Genomic DNA, 15,549 nt, shown 5'->3' on the forward strand with positions numbered 1-15,549 from the left:
TTTGAGAACAGGGAGTCTTTTGCATACTTTTGTATCTCCAGCCCTTAATACAATGCCTAGAACGTAGTAGGTGCTTCATAAATGTTTATTGATTGATTGGCAGTTCAAAGGACTGCAGAGAGATCAAGAAGGATGAAGATTGTGAAAAGGCTGTTGGATCAGGCAATCAGGGGATCGTTGGTGACATCAGAGAGAAAAAGTATAGATGAATGATGAGATCAGAAGCCAGAATGAAGAGGGCTTAGTAAGAGGAATGTAGGGAGATTTAAGAGACAGCAATCCCAATGGAATAGACAGCCTTCTCAAGGAGTTTTGCCATGAAAGGGAAGAGAGATCTAGGACGAAACCTCATGAGCTTGTGGGGATAATCCCATCAAGTTTTTTGTTAAAGGATGGGGTCTACAAACTGAAGACTGTTTGTAGTAGATGACAGGGAAGTAGACAATAGAGAAAGATTGAAAATAAGTAAGGGAACAATCTGCTGTATAGTACGGTGACTATTTTGTGTGTCCTAGAATCAGAAAGAATTGGGTTTGAATCCCATCTTGGATACTTTTAGCCATTTCTCTCAGCCTCATTTTACCCATAAGTAAAATGAAGGTAATAATAACTGTAGCACTTACCTCAAGGGTTGAGCATTATGTATGGAAAGCACATTAAAATAGTAATAAAAGCCCTTTGAGGCATGATATAAATTTGAGCTATTTGGGGGGGCAGAATGGTATAATAGCTTATAAGGCACTGGACTTATAATCAGGAAGTTTCAGATTCAGATCCCACCTCAGGCTTCCTAGCTGTGTGAAAGACTGAGTGAAAACATTTTATTATGTGCTCAATATGTGCCTATGCTAGAGACACAAAAACAAAAATAGAAGAGTCCCTGTCTTCAGGGAGCTTACACCCTAGTAGGGGAAGACAACATATGTAGGGCAGTTTTGCCCAGGAAAGGGACATTTGGTCTGGGGTTTGGGAGTGTGAGCCAGAACCTCTCTGACTCTCAGTTTGTTTTATCTATAAAGTCTGATTCAATTCATTTAACAGTTTTTAAGTACCTGTTATGTATACTTTAACCCTGTGGTCAACGTGCTTGCTCATGGGTCAAGAAAACCCAAGGAGATTGTTAGCTTTGTCTTTAGGGAGTGTGAATTGTGATCCTGATTGTCTCTTCTGAATTAGTGGGACATAGGCAAGCCTCCCTGTCAATTCTGGTCCTAGCTTTTCTTTGCGTCTCTCGGGAAATAACACTTTTTTCCCTCTGTATCTTGGGGTTAGGGGAACCCAGAAGAGGTAAAGCAATAACTTTTGTGGAGCTGTTTGAGATCCTAGAGTGAAAGTGGCTATAAAAGTGTTACCCCACTCCTTCCATTTCCATCTGTGAAAATGAAAATTAGTTCATTTATTTGTTCTGGGAGGTAATGACCATTGGGAGATCCAGCTGTAATTAGATTCTCACCTAAATGGAGCTATTCAAGAGCTTTCTAATTAGACTGAGCCTCACCCAGACACACATGGTGGCTAGTTCTGGATGCCCACAGACAGCTAGGTGGTGCTGTGAACAGTGCTGGGCTTGGCTTCAGGAACAAGAATAGCTGACATTTCTATACTCTCTTACAAATATCTCATTTCATCCTAACAGTAACCCTGGTGGAAAGATATGATTATTAATCCCAGTTGAGAAAACTGAGACTGAGATAGGTTAGGTGATTTGTCCTTTGAGGCTGCATTTGAACTCGGGTCTTCCTGACTCTGGGTCCAAGTACTCCATTTTCAATGCGAGTTCAAATTTTGCTTCAGACACTTCCTAGCTGTGTGAATTTGGCCAATCACCTAATTTCTTTCAGCTTCATTATTTTCTTCTTCTGTAAATGGAGGATAATAATACCACCAGCCTCCAAGGGTTGTTGTGAACATCAAATGTGAAAATATACATAAAAGAGTTTGTAAACCTTAAAGCACTGGCTTTTTCATCATCATTATTACCCCAGCCCTTCCTTTATGTGATGTGATAAGTCATTACTGGCAAGGGATTAGTCATAAATAATCATGACCCTACAGGGTAGAGAGTTACATGGCAAGTTTAAGGTTATTTCAAGGTTAAATATCAAAATTGCTGAGTTTTGGGACAGTGGAATTTATGCATATTTTCCTTGAATATTAGTATAACAAATGTCTATGAGTTTCAGCTGTTGAAGGCAATAAACTTTTGATAATCTGAACTCATTTCACCCCTTTTCTCAGATTCAGTGTAACTTGCTCTGAAACCCAAGATAATGGGTGAAAATCAGAGGATGATGGGATCATAGATTTAGGCTCATCAAGTTCAAATCCTTCCTTTTTTGGAGAAGAAATTCTTCTCTCTCATTGTCATCCCTTGGCTAAATCAAAATGGAAAATGAAAATGTTATCATCTTTTTTCCCCTGCTGTCCTTGTTGGTATAAAATACTCAGTTTTCAAATTCAGATAAAGAGGGAGAAGATTGGAGATTTTGCCATAATAGCCTATGATTTGCTATCTGAAATTGACATTGTTGGGGCATAAATGATTACCCACCCCCCTCCACTGCCTGGCTATTATAAGAATCTATGGACCCATGAGACATTGGAAAGTCCTGGACTTTCTTCCCTTTGGACAAAATATAAATCTTGTGGACATATTGATAAATAGATCTGGGCACATTTTACAATGGCTTAACCATTTGCCAAATTGAATGAATACCAAACAGGATTATATATTTGGGTAGTAAGGAAACCTTTCTCTCTGTACAGATATAGGTCCCACTGGATGAATATAGAACTGGCTCTTGTTATGGCATTCACAAAATGAATCTTCCCTAGGGTGTTGTAGACATTTTGTGTAATTATATGCCCAGTTTGGAATCTAGAGTGAAATCTTAACCCCAGATTTTCCATTCATATTCCATTACCACGTGATCATGGATAAGATATTTCAAACTGAGCAATTATTCTATTTATCTACAAAATAGGGTCAAAAAGCCTGAGCTCAGCCCACCAATTATGTCTTGCTTTTCTCAATATACTCATGTCTGATTTTTGGCATCCATTGTGTAAGTGTCCAATAATACTCTGTTTTGTATGGCCAACATGCATTCCTTAAGAGCTCACTATGTGCCAGGCACTGTGTTAGGTGATAGTGGATGCAAATTCTCTGCCACTGTAAATGTAAAATTTACAGAACTTTAATTTTGCATGTCATAGTGGGCATGAATTCCTATTTATTGGGGAAAGTTTTAGTGTAAGAGCCTTGAAGTTAGGACAGACCCAGATGTGAATTCTGCCTCCAATACTTATTAACGGCGTAAGCATGCTACAGGTCACTCAAATTCTCTGAGCTTCAATTTCTTCATCTACAAAATGGGGATAATATTGCCTGTGGTACCAAGCTCTTAGGGTGGTGAGAATCAATGGAGATTATGTATGCTGAGAACTTTTCTGTCTTTAAGGAACCTTATAAATAATAGTTATAATAGTCAGTATTTATATAATGCCTTAAAACTTGCAAAGCACTTAACAGATATTATCTTACTTTATCCTCACCACAATCCTGGGAGATGGATGCTGTTATTATGCCTCTCACAGAGGAAGAAGCTGAGACAGACAGTTTAAGTGACTTGCCAGTGTCTGAGACTGGACTTGAACTTGTATCTTCCTGACTCTAGGCTTAATGCTCTCTCCAGTGTACCATCTAGATGTCAGATAGTGTCACTAACCCTTCTTTGGATGAATGAAAAATCTGTATTTACCACTAAAAACCATTTAAAACCCACTTTTATTACTCTTAAGAACATAGAACAGTATGAATCTATTTAGGTGTGGACTAGGGAGCAGACCTGTGATTTCATTAAAGACGTCATTTCCCAATGAGGAAACTACCAAAGTGAGCGAGCAAACTCTTCTCTGTAACTGACAGCTCTAGAGAGGTGCCTGAAAAGTCTGATGGGATGAGTAGAGTACCAGTTTTGGAGTCAGGAAAACTGAGTTTCAGGGTGCTTGCTGGTCTTGGAGTTAAGAAGGTTCAATTCCCGTATAACTTCTGACACTAGCAGTATGACCTGGACCACTGGCCTCATTGTCCTCAACTGTAAAATAATGGTAATAACAGCACCTTCAAGAATTATTGTGAGGATAAAATGAGATAATATTTGTAAAGGACAGCACAGTGCCTGGCACATAGTAAGTATTTAATATGTCCCTTCCTTCCTTCCTTCCTTCCTTCCTTCCTTCCTTCCTTCCTTCCTTCCTTCCTTCCTTCCCCTCTTTCCAATCTGGTTTCTTGATAAATCACTGATTATGTGATCTTGGGTGATTCATGATCTCTCAGTATCCTAGGTAACTTGCTAAGACCCTAAACTCCAGAATGGGAGTTTATTTGCATTGACAAGGGAATTGCCTCATCTGTACTATACAGGACTCCCTATACAGATGAAATCACAGATCTGAGCCATCCACCAATTCAAAAAAAGAAAGAAAAGCTAGTTAATAGTAATAAAAATAATAATTAGCCTTTTAAGGAAATGTAAAAAAGGGACATTTAGTTGTAGTACAGGTAAGGCTTAACAGTCTAAAGGGGTCCTTTGATTTTAACTGGTTTTCCTGCATTTTGGTGGTTATTTAGATTCAGAGATGCAGACACATATGGGATAAAGGTATGACAAGTTAGCAGGAAATGTCATTTTATGTGTCTTTATAGTTTTGCTCCATTTAGACTTCTAGATTCTCAGGGTTGGATGAGGCTTACTGGTCATCTGATCCAATAAAAAGAGCTTGGAAAACATCCCCTGTATAATGCTCCTGATGAGGGGTTATCTAGATTTTGCTTGCCCTTCAGTGAGGGAGAGCTTTCTCTCTCCTTAGCCAGGGCCATCCACTTCAGGATAACTTGAACTGTTGACAAATCAAGCCCAAATGCTTTTTTCTGCCACTACCACCCATTGTCCTGACTCTGCTTTTTGGGGGCCACACAGATCAAATGTAGTCCTCTTTCCACATCCAATTCTCCAGCCCTTTGACAACACAGCCTTACAGGGTTCAGCTCGCCTTTACAAAGACGGGAGAACCAATTACTATTAATATTTTAAGAACTTTGTGCTCATAGAGACTATTAATTCATTATCAAGGTCACACTTCGAGGCATCTCTTACCAAGCTCGTGGAGATGAACAGGAGACACTGACTCACAAAGGAATCAGTGACTTTCCCAAGGCCATTCAGCAAATCAGAGATTGAGTTTGGATTAGAAATCTAGCTTCCTGCCAAGCTGGGAGACTTCCCTCCCACTCCTAACAACCGGTCAGTCTCCAGGCAATTTCTTGAGTCTGGACTAATGACTTTGTCTGGATTGCTACCAAGGCCAGGGATACTTGTCACCAGCAAAAGCAGGAAATTTAAAATGGTCAAGAGGCAGCTGACAACAAATCCATTCTAGGATGTGTTTTTAGAAAACAATAAAGGATTTGGCACTTCCTTGGGGTTGAGGACCAAAATGGAATATGAGTGGAAGCCAGAATTGTTTCCCTATTGGGAATGTTTGCCTATCAACTGTGTGTGGGACAAGATCATGTTTGCACGTATCACAGGGTGTCAGTTTCTGTTATCGAGCTTATTATGGTCTAGGCTTTAAAAAGCATCTTTATATGTGCCAAGGATTTTTATATTCTTTGTTTCTATGGAGCCTTTTCTTTGGAAAGTAAAAGACCAATAGAACTTGACATGTTCATGTAGAATCCAGATGGCAAGTCTTCACTGTGGGAGATGAGCCTTCCACTTTTGTGAAGTTTGTTGGGGGGAAATTACAAGACAACTTAAATAGAAGAGAGCTTAATTTTTTGCATCCCAAGTGTTGGAGACAGTGTGGTATTATAATTATAATAATAACAATTATATTAATAATAACCTCACTAATAATGGCTAGCATTTGTATAACACTTTAACATTTGCTAAAATCTCTGCCTCTATCATCTCATTTCATCCTTATTATGGTCATGTGACACAGATGCTGTCATTAAACTTATTTTTTCAGATAAGAGACTGAGGGATTAAATCGTTTACTTGGGGTCACCAATGAGGTGGAGTTTGAACTCTGGATTTCCTGACTCCAAGTCCAACATGCCTTCTACTGTGTCACCTACTGACCTTTACTAGGTAGAATGTTGGGGGACCTAGGGTTCTAGACACAACTCTGTTATTAAATTTGCTCTGGGTTTCGGTTTTCTCATTTGTAAAATTAGGGATTTGAAATAAGATCAGTCAACCAAAAACATTTAACAAGTTCCTAGTTCCAGGAAATTGATACAGAGACAAAAAGTCTCTGCCCTCAGGTAGCTTATGTTCTAATGAAGGAGACAGCATATATATGATTGAATGAGTATAAAATTTTACAAAATAAATATGAGGCATTTATTTTGTTGGGAGGAAGTGGTTGCAGAGTAGATCAGTAATGGCTTTGTGTAGAAGGTGGCATGTGAACTGAGAGCTTTGAAGGAAGCTAAGGATTCTAAGAAGTGGAAGTAAGGAGGGGCAAATGGGTTCAGCCAGCGGAAAGGCTTGGAAATAGGAGAGGATCTTGACTGAGAAAAGAAAGGTCAGTTTGAGTGGAAATTACAGTACAAGAAGGGGAGCAATGCATAAGAATGCTGGAGGTATAGGATGAGGATAGGTTGGGAGGGCTTTATAAATCAAACAGATTTATAATATTATCAAAGAGCATCTCTGATCCTAGAAGCAATAGGGAGCCATGTAGTTTATCGAATGGGAGAAAATTGTGGTTAGATTCATGTTTTTAGGGAAAGCTGTGTGGAGGTTAGATTGGGGAGGGGAGAGACAAGGCAAATCTTGGTCTTGGGGCTTGTGAGTTTTTGATACTTCCAAAGTGGTATGATTCAAAGAAAGATCTCTTCACTGCTCTACTGATCTGGTCCTTATATAGGTAGGGCCTCTACTTCCTCATGACTCTCCACCCTAAAACTGTGACCTGGAGCTGGGCAAAGGGCAACAGAGCTTTGGCACCCAATCCTGTGCCCAGTGTTAGTACAAGGGATCCCCTGGGAACTCTTCTGCCCAGGTTTTCAGTTCCCTTACTGCCCTGCGTAGTGGACTGCTTCCTTCCTCTATCAACACTGCAATCACAGTCCAGTAATGTAGTCACTGCCTGGTGCTAGTTCCATAGAGTTGCGCTCCTTGTCAGCCCTCCCTCCCCAGTGTCTGCAAACCTCTCTGTCTTCCTAAGTTTCCCTGGGCTGGAAAAATGGCTTTTTCTTGGCTTTTCTGCAAAAATTCAGTTTTATGTGTTTTTTGTGACCCTGGTAGAAGAGATTTTGGGGAAGCTTTTTTGGCATTTATGACATCTCACATCACCATCTTGACTCCACTCCAGGACCTACATAATTTGAATCTCCTACAATGCTCACCATGCCACAGATACATGAGAAAACCTTGTTAAATGGAAGGAATGATAAACCCCTAGAACTGAAGGACAGTCAGTTAAGGAATCAAAAAAGGATGTGAACCTTGAGTCAACTGCAGCCAGCACTAGAACCCACCTGATGATCTTGACGATATTTCTGATTGGGAGTTATAAGCACTATGGGTCTCTAGTTTATAGATTCAAAGGATCCCAGAGATGGAGAGGACTGCAGAGATCATGCACCCCAACCCATACCTCCCTAAAAATTTCTTCTGAGAAGGAATGATCATCTAGCCTTTGCTTTAAGATTTCTAAGTGGAAGCTCAGTGGAAGCTCTCCTGAAGCAGCTTAAAGTTCCACTCAAGGACAGCTCGATTGTGAGGTTCAGGTCTTGCTGGGTCTGGAAGTCATCAAACCTTAATTTCTCCATCTATAAACTAGGGGTGATAATAATCCACAGGGATCATTTTGAGCAATAATTCAGATTAGCCAGAAAGCCCTTTTCAGAAAACTACAACTTGAACCAATGCTAACTAATTGTGCTACAATTATCTCCGCATAGGAGTTACTAAATGAAATGATGTGCCTAGATTTATAAACCAGTCTAGATGGATTTTTAAAAAGCCTGGCAATGTTTACAAGACTAAAATCTATGGGGAAATTTCCCTCTTGCTCATAACATTTTGCACATTGCTTCACATGTTCAGTTCATCAGATTCCATAAACATTTAATAAGCAACTACTTGGTACAAAGCATTTTGTTGGGTAAGGGTAGAAACAAAGTTTAGATAGGACGCAGTGAATTTTATCCTCCTTTAGAAGTATCAGGTGATTTTGTACCCTGGATAAAGCATTAGTTTGATGAATCACCTGAATCTGTGACTCCACTTCTAACCTTACCTCCCTATCCGCCATTGGCAGAGCCCTCTGGTATATCAGATGACTCTTGGCAGATGCTGTGCTTGTAATAACTGGGCAAGTTACAATATAATTATTCAGGTGTTGGATTAGCTTCATTTTTATTTGTTGGTGTTGATGAATTTATTGTTAATTTCCTCTCAGGTGCCCTACAATTGCTTCTTAGGAGGTCTATTGTTATGGCCTCTGGATGTGTCCTTAATGTTATTAAATTAATAGGGGTAGACATTGAAAAACATAGCAGAAACTGTCTTAATAAAAAAAGGAGAAATTTACAACATGAATTCAGGGAAAGGAAAGGGGAGGAGAAGAAACAAAAGGAGGGAAGGATTAAAGGAAGAAAAGAAACTAAGGAGGGGTGATAGAAGGAAAAGAAAGAAAGGAAGAAAAGGGAGAGAAAAAAGAGAAAATAGACAGGAAGTGGTTGTGAAAGAAAAAAGAAATGATGGGAAGGAAAATTAAGAAGAATGGGTTAATTAAACGCAAAGGAAAGGAGGGTTAAAGAGTGAGAGAAAAGAGGAAAGAAGGAAAAAAAGGAGAGGAGAGGAGAGGGGAGGAGGGGGGGGAGAGGGAGAGAGAGAGAGAGAGAGAGAGAGAGAGAGAGAGAGAGAGAGAGAGAGAGAGAGAGAGAGAGCAGAAATTCTGGAAGTAGAGGAAGGGGAATTTGGACTCTCGTCTCCCATCCAAGAAGACACTTAAGATATGAGAAGATTCCATTAAGGGTGGGCCTTCTTCCCTCCTCCCCTAGTCTGGTCACGCTAACCCTCAGGAAACAGTAAAACACCCATCATTGTCCAAGCTGCCATTATCTCACGTTTGCCTCCCAACTCAGAAGAATGTACCATTTAATCTCATGATAAATTGCACCTGCACATTTCAGATTGCTTCAATATTTCCTCCTCAGAGACCCCAATCTCTGTCAAGAACACACGCTTTGTTTCCTGTGATTTTTGAAAAGCAATGTCCTTATCACCTTCCATAAGAAAGATTGTTTCAAAACATTGTCTAACTTTGCTGACATGTTATCAATTTTTTTTAAAAAAAGCTTTTACTTTTTGGTGATTTAGAATCTTAGCATGTTATTCATCTATAATCTTCTTCCCTCTTTGAATCTCAAAACAGTAGTTTGTTTTTGTCTTTTCCTAGGTGGCACAGTGTTGGATCTAGAGTCAGGAAGACCTGAGTCCAGCCTCAGACACCTAATAGCTGTGGGACCCTGGATAAGTCAATATCTGTTTGCCTCAATTTCCTCATCTGTAAAATGGGGATAATAAAAACCTGCCTCCCATGGTTGTTGTGAGGAGCAAATGAAATAACATTTACAATAACATTTACATAAAATTAACATTTACAACAGTTCTCGGTACTATACTAATATTTATATATATATGTACTACATATATACACATGCATGTATGCATATAACATGTATGTACATGTATCACCTATGTGAACTTGCAGAAGTTAACTAACCTATTGGGCCAATTTTCTCATAACACGAGAAGTTGGACTCAGTTATATCTCATTCCTTTTTCAGTTTTAAGTCTTATGATCCTTATTTTAACAAACTAATCATCTAGGCCTGAATTTTCCAAAACTTTTTCCAAGTTAAACTCTGATCTTTGGTCAAACATCTCTGATACTTTGGTGGCCCCTCAGTCTCACAAGTGAAAGTATAACTTCTACCAATATAAATTATGACTCACTCATATTTTCTCATCTCGTGTTATTCTTGTTTATATCTTTTCATAAAAATCCTCCATTGATGATGAACCCAACATAATAGAGACATTTCTCTGGCTTGTTCAGAATAATTATGACATTAATGATGCTTTCCGTTACTTCTCACTGACGGATTATTTTTGGTAATATGGCGAGACATACAGTCATTCCAAGGATAACTAGCATTTTGTATGGTAGTTGACAATTTGTAAAAATGCTTCATATCCATCATTTCATTTGCACCTTTGGTAAGTGTATGTCTTCCAAATGACACATCATTTGAGGTTGACACTCAACACATCACCGAACAAAGTTATCACATGGTCATATATGTCAAAGGACGTTGCATGACTTCATTATAAGCATGACAGATAACTTGCTGAAAGAGAGCTTTAAAACAAGGGTTCTTAACTTTTTTGTGCAATTGATCATTTTGGCACTGTCTGGTGAAGCCAATGGGCACCTCAAAATAGTATTCTAAAATGCATAAAGTAAAATACGTAGGATTACAAAGGAAACAAATTATATTGAAACACAGTTTTCAAAATATAGTAGAGGAAGTTTCACATACCACAGGTTAAGAACTCCCTCTTTAAGGCAGCCTTTTTGTTCAATACAGTCAACACACTCTTTTGAAATCTACAAACAATCGATACAGTGGGATCTAAAACACTTTGTCAAAATTCATCAATGGTGAAACATGCTCATAAGACTCTATTTGGATTGATTGCTTCTAATTGTCCTGATTTTTTCTTTCCTTTATTGACCTGGAGGGGTCTCCCCCTTGACCCTGTGGTTTATGTCCTTTTCCAACCATCTGGGTCTCTCACACTGGGTGCCTGCAGTGATTTTCAAGGTTTGTTTACGTTTTTCTCCTTTATCCTGCTGTGAACCATTTTTTCCTCGAACTTTTCAAATCCAGCCAACAGCAAAAAAAAAAAAAAAAAAAAAAAAAAAAACAACAAAAAGAAAGAAATAAAAATAAAAAGCCAAGGACTGAAATCTGATCAAACAGCTTTATTCAATATAGGCTTTCAGAAGAAGAAGACAATAATGTACGTCATGCTGTTTTGGCCAAATTTCCATCTTCCATCTTTGTAATGGGCTGGCCACTGGATTCTAAGGCAGAAGAAAACGGCTTTGAGGTGAACTTGTATTTAAGGTATATGAAATGTGGAACAAAACAGGGAAAAGCATGTGCATGCTAAGAATCTATTATTGGTCTTTGGACGCTTTCACATAGGGCTTTTAAAATAAGGAGCTCTGCTTTGTTGGGTTCTTGCTATCCTCAAAGTCTTAACCCTGAAGCTTCCTCATGGCATGGAGATCACCTGAAATTCTGTGGGATGATGCTAAGAGATGACAAACTTGGGCAGATTCCACTAAGCTGGAAAAGCTTCAAGCACATGCCTAGCAAACCAGCCTAGCCAAATGAACCAGGAGGCTGACCACTGCTGAGTTTAAAGATAGAAAGATACGGCAACTCATGAAGAGCTTTCCAATAAAGGGAAGACCACAACAGGATGAACAAAGGAAGCTGGTAGAATTGTGCTATTGGAGATTGACATACTCTGTGTTCAGTTCACTCTACATTCTGGCCCAAGCAGGCCCCATACACGAGATATGATTTCCTACCCCTGGGTTATTGTTGAAATTGTTCCTCTTTATCTCTGCTTCAATGACCTCCAGCTTCCCTCAAGGCTCAGCTCACATGCCAACTTCTGCATGAATCTAATTCTACTTTCATAGGTTCCTAGTACTCTTCTCCCCCAGAAATTATCCTACTATTAATTTTATATTTGTCTCCTCCTTCTTCTTCCTCTTCTTCTCTTTCTCCTTCCTTTTCTTCTTTTCTTCTTTTCCTCTTTCTCCTCCTCCTCCTCCTCCTTCTTTTTCTTCTGGGAATTGAGAATGAGTGACTTGCCCAGGGTCACACTTTGCAAAAGAATTTGAGATTCTTGAAGACAGGGGCTGTTTTATATTTTTTGTCCCCCTCAGAGCCAAGTACAGAGATAGTGCTTAATAAATGTCTGTTGAAGGAAGGAATGGAGAAGTTTGATATGTATTTATAGTGGGAAGACCCAAGTTGATGCAGCTATGTGGTACAGTGGATGGAGTGCTAGGTCTGGAATTAGGAAGATTCATCTTCCTGAGTTCAAATCTGATTTGAAACACTTAAATAGCTATATGACCTTGGGCAAATTACTTAACAATGTTTGCCTTAGTTTCCTCGTCTGTAAGATGAACTGAAGAAGGAAATGGCAAACTCCTTTGGTATCTGCCAAGAAAACTGAAAATGGGGTGAGTCAGACACAATTGAAAAAGACTATACAACACAACCAAGATGAGGATGATGACAGTACCTACCTCCCAGGTTTGTTGTGAGAATGTAATGAGTTAATATTTGTAAAGTATTTTGAAAACTTTGAAGTTCTATATAAATACTAGCTACTATCATTATACAATGATGGGTTTTGAAACATTAAGTTCCCAGGAGGCATCATCTCACACCATCCCGTCTTTTTCTACAATCCCCAATAGCACAGATATGCCAATTTCCATTTCATCTCCCTTCTTTTGTCTTGGCACACTTCAGACTCTCTTATGCTATGTCAATTAGCGTAACGTAGAAAGGCCCCACATCTGTATCTAGGGAGAAGACAGAGACTGAGGGCAAAGAAAACAGTCAGGAGTATAGGAGGAAATGGGAGGTAGGGACACAAATGGAGAGAGACTTGCAATGAGACCTCCACAGATATTTTTTCCATACGTTCCATCCACATAAGACATTCTTCTCCTTTTAGGAGTTCACAAACCACTTTTCCAGTGAATGATGAGCATTACTATAAGAGCTGGGAATCCCAAGAGATTAATTTCATTTGGATAACTAGGCTTGAGTGTCTGTCTAATGTCTCTCAGTGTTGTGAGCTTGCAAATGTTAGCTAGGAATCCCAAAAGCTGAGGTCTCTTACAACATTTTGCCTCCCATATCATCTTTGTGCCTGCCCTATCCATAGCAAACTACAAGTATTGCACTCAGAGGGCTAAAAACCTTGCCAGCCCCAGAGTATCTTTTAACACAGTCAGGGCCCTGAGACTGACGCTTGTATTTGCCTATGCTTAATAGAAGGCAGTGTCTACACAAGGAACTAATTAAAACTTCAGCTATGTGACCTGAAAATATAACGACTCCTTGCAATAATCAGTATGTCAAATGTTCCTTAAATTTTTTCTGTGTGTTAACTGCTGTGCCAAGCATGAGAGGGGACAGAAGTTAGATAAGACTTGGCCGCTTCTTTCAATCATTCGATCAAGAAGTATTTATCTGCTTTCTGTGTGCCAAGAGCTCTGCTAGACACTTGAAATATAAAGACAAAAATGAAATATTCCTTGCATTTAAGAAGTTCACTTTCTACTATGAAAACACACACACATGTACATATAGCTATGTATTCATACCTATATACATGTATGTAAACCCATGTATATATACACACATGTATATACATGTATTTGTGTGCATATAAATTTAAGGTATCTTTTTTTTGGGGAGGGAAACACTAAAAATTATGGAAATTAGGAAAGACCTCTTCAAGAAGGCAATGTTTCTGTTGAGCTTTGAAGGTAAATAGAGATTCTATGATGCAGATGTGAATGTTAGCCATAGGGGACAGTCTATGGAATGGCATGAGTGGCATGAAGGGAGAAGGAACAAGCTTTGATTAATCACCTACCTACTATGTTCAGAGCACTGTGATAAGTGCTTTACAAATATCTCATTTAACTCTCACAGCAGCCTTGGGGGCGCTGTTCTTATCTCCATTTTACAGGTGAGAAAACTGAGAAAGACCGAGGTTAAATGACTTGATCAGAGTGATGCAGCTAGTAAGTTCCTGATGCTGGATTTGAATTCACATCTTCCTGATTCCAGGCCTAGTGCTCTGTCTACTGTACCACATAGGTGGGGGACAAGAGATGGCATATCATGTGAGAGGAAAGTCAAGAAGGACAATTTGGATGGGCCATTGAGTAGGTGAAGAGGAGAGATGTATGGTAAGGCTAGAAAGGTAAATTGGAACTAGATTGGTCTTTGCATTTTAGTTTGAAATACAAATGGAAGAATTTGCATTTGACACTAGAGGGAATAGAGAGTCATTGGTGCTAATTAAACAGAGGAATGACTTTATCAGAGCTGTGTTCTTGAGAAACTTACATTGTAGTAGTGCACAAAACTAACACACTAGTGAACGTTAAAGAATGGTTTCCCTGAAAGGCTAGTCAACATTGAGGATCTTAAGAGATGGGAAAGGATAGAATAAAAATGACTGACATGGAGATGGAACCCAAGATGCACAGGGAGATAGACAGGAAGAAAGAATATATGCCTTTAATGACTTCCAATTATTAGGTCTAGACAAACAGTATTCCAGGTGTCTGAAACACTGATGATTGTGAAAGCTAAAGCCATATCACTAATGTTTATAGATCATGGAGAGTGGCAACAGAGAGGGCAAATGTTCCAATCTTCAAAAAGCAGAATAGAAATGACTGGGTAAAGCATAGCTAGCAAACTTGACTTTGAGTCTTGGCAAAATTCTTAAATGTCTGATTAAATGGGGTGGTTCATGGACATCTACCAGACAAAGTTCATTTCCTTTTTTTGACAGAGTTACTAAATGAGTAAATCAGTTATGAGCACTATCTATGGGCACATATGGACTATGGGCACAATTGATCAACATTTCAGAAGTTCTTGATAATATTTTTCAATCTAGTTTTTCCAGATAAGATGGAGAGATGTGGGTTAGAGTACAATACGGTTTGGTAAATTTGGAACTGGTTGAGTATCAGGATCCAAAGAATAGTCCTGAATAGTTTTGGGCTCTCCCTTTTCCATTGCCTTCCATGTTGTCTCCTTCATTAGAATGTGAGCTCCTTGGGGGAATGGACTGTGTTTTCACCTTTTTGGGGGTGTTCTTTTGCTTAGTACTTTGCACAGCCTTCCCTGACTCAAAACAAAGTCAAGTGCAGGTCATGTCATCATTTCTCTGATGGCGTGGTCTTCTTCGGCAATGAAAGACGAAGCCAACAACAACAGTTCCTGGAACAAAATAAGCATTTAATAAATACTCAATATCTGACAACTGACCAGGAGATCTCTAATGGATCTCTCTTTGGCCTTGTTCATTTTAACCTTTAAAAAATCAATAATTTGAATAAAAGCCTAGTTGGCATGATAATTAAATTTTCAGATGGAAGGAAGTTGAAAAGGATAAATACAGAAATGTGTTGGTGTTTAACTAGTAGCTCTCCAAAAAAATCTGCCTATGACATGGTTTTAAGTTTATTCTGAATTATTAACATTTTCTCCATAACTTTCTTAAGTCTAGACAATCAACAAATGAATACATCAAGCCTTTATTTGTAGTTTTTTTTGTTTATTTCCAGGGTATACATGCTCACACTGAAAAATTAACCATAAGTTTTCAC

General features: G+C 38.9%; 1 long non-coding RNA gene across 1 annotated transcript in view; it reads left to right on the forward strand.

Annotated features, from left to right (window-relative positions):
• LOC140524780 (uncharacterized) overlaps nucleotides 1-10,110 on the forward strand; it is an 84,087-nt gene extending 73,977 nt beyond the window's left edge. The window contains exon 4 of the long non-coding RNA XR_011973831.1: nucleotides 9,484-10,110. This is a non-coding gene — a long non-coding RNA (uncharacterized lncRNA). The remainder of the gene's footprint in view (nucleotides 1-9,483) is intronic.
• Nucleotides 10,111-15,549: the final 5,439 nt, after the last annotated feature.

Source organism: Notamacropus eugenii, chromosome 1, assembly GCF_028372415.1.
Source record: "Notamacropus eugenii isolate mMacEug1 chromosome 1, mMacEug1.pri_v2, whole genome shotgun sequence".
Lineage (NCBI taxonomy): Eukaryota > Metazoa > Chordata > Mammalia > Diprotodontia > Macropodidae > Notamacropus > Notamacropus eugenii.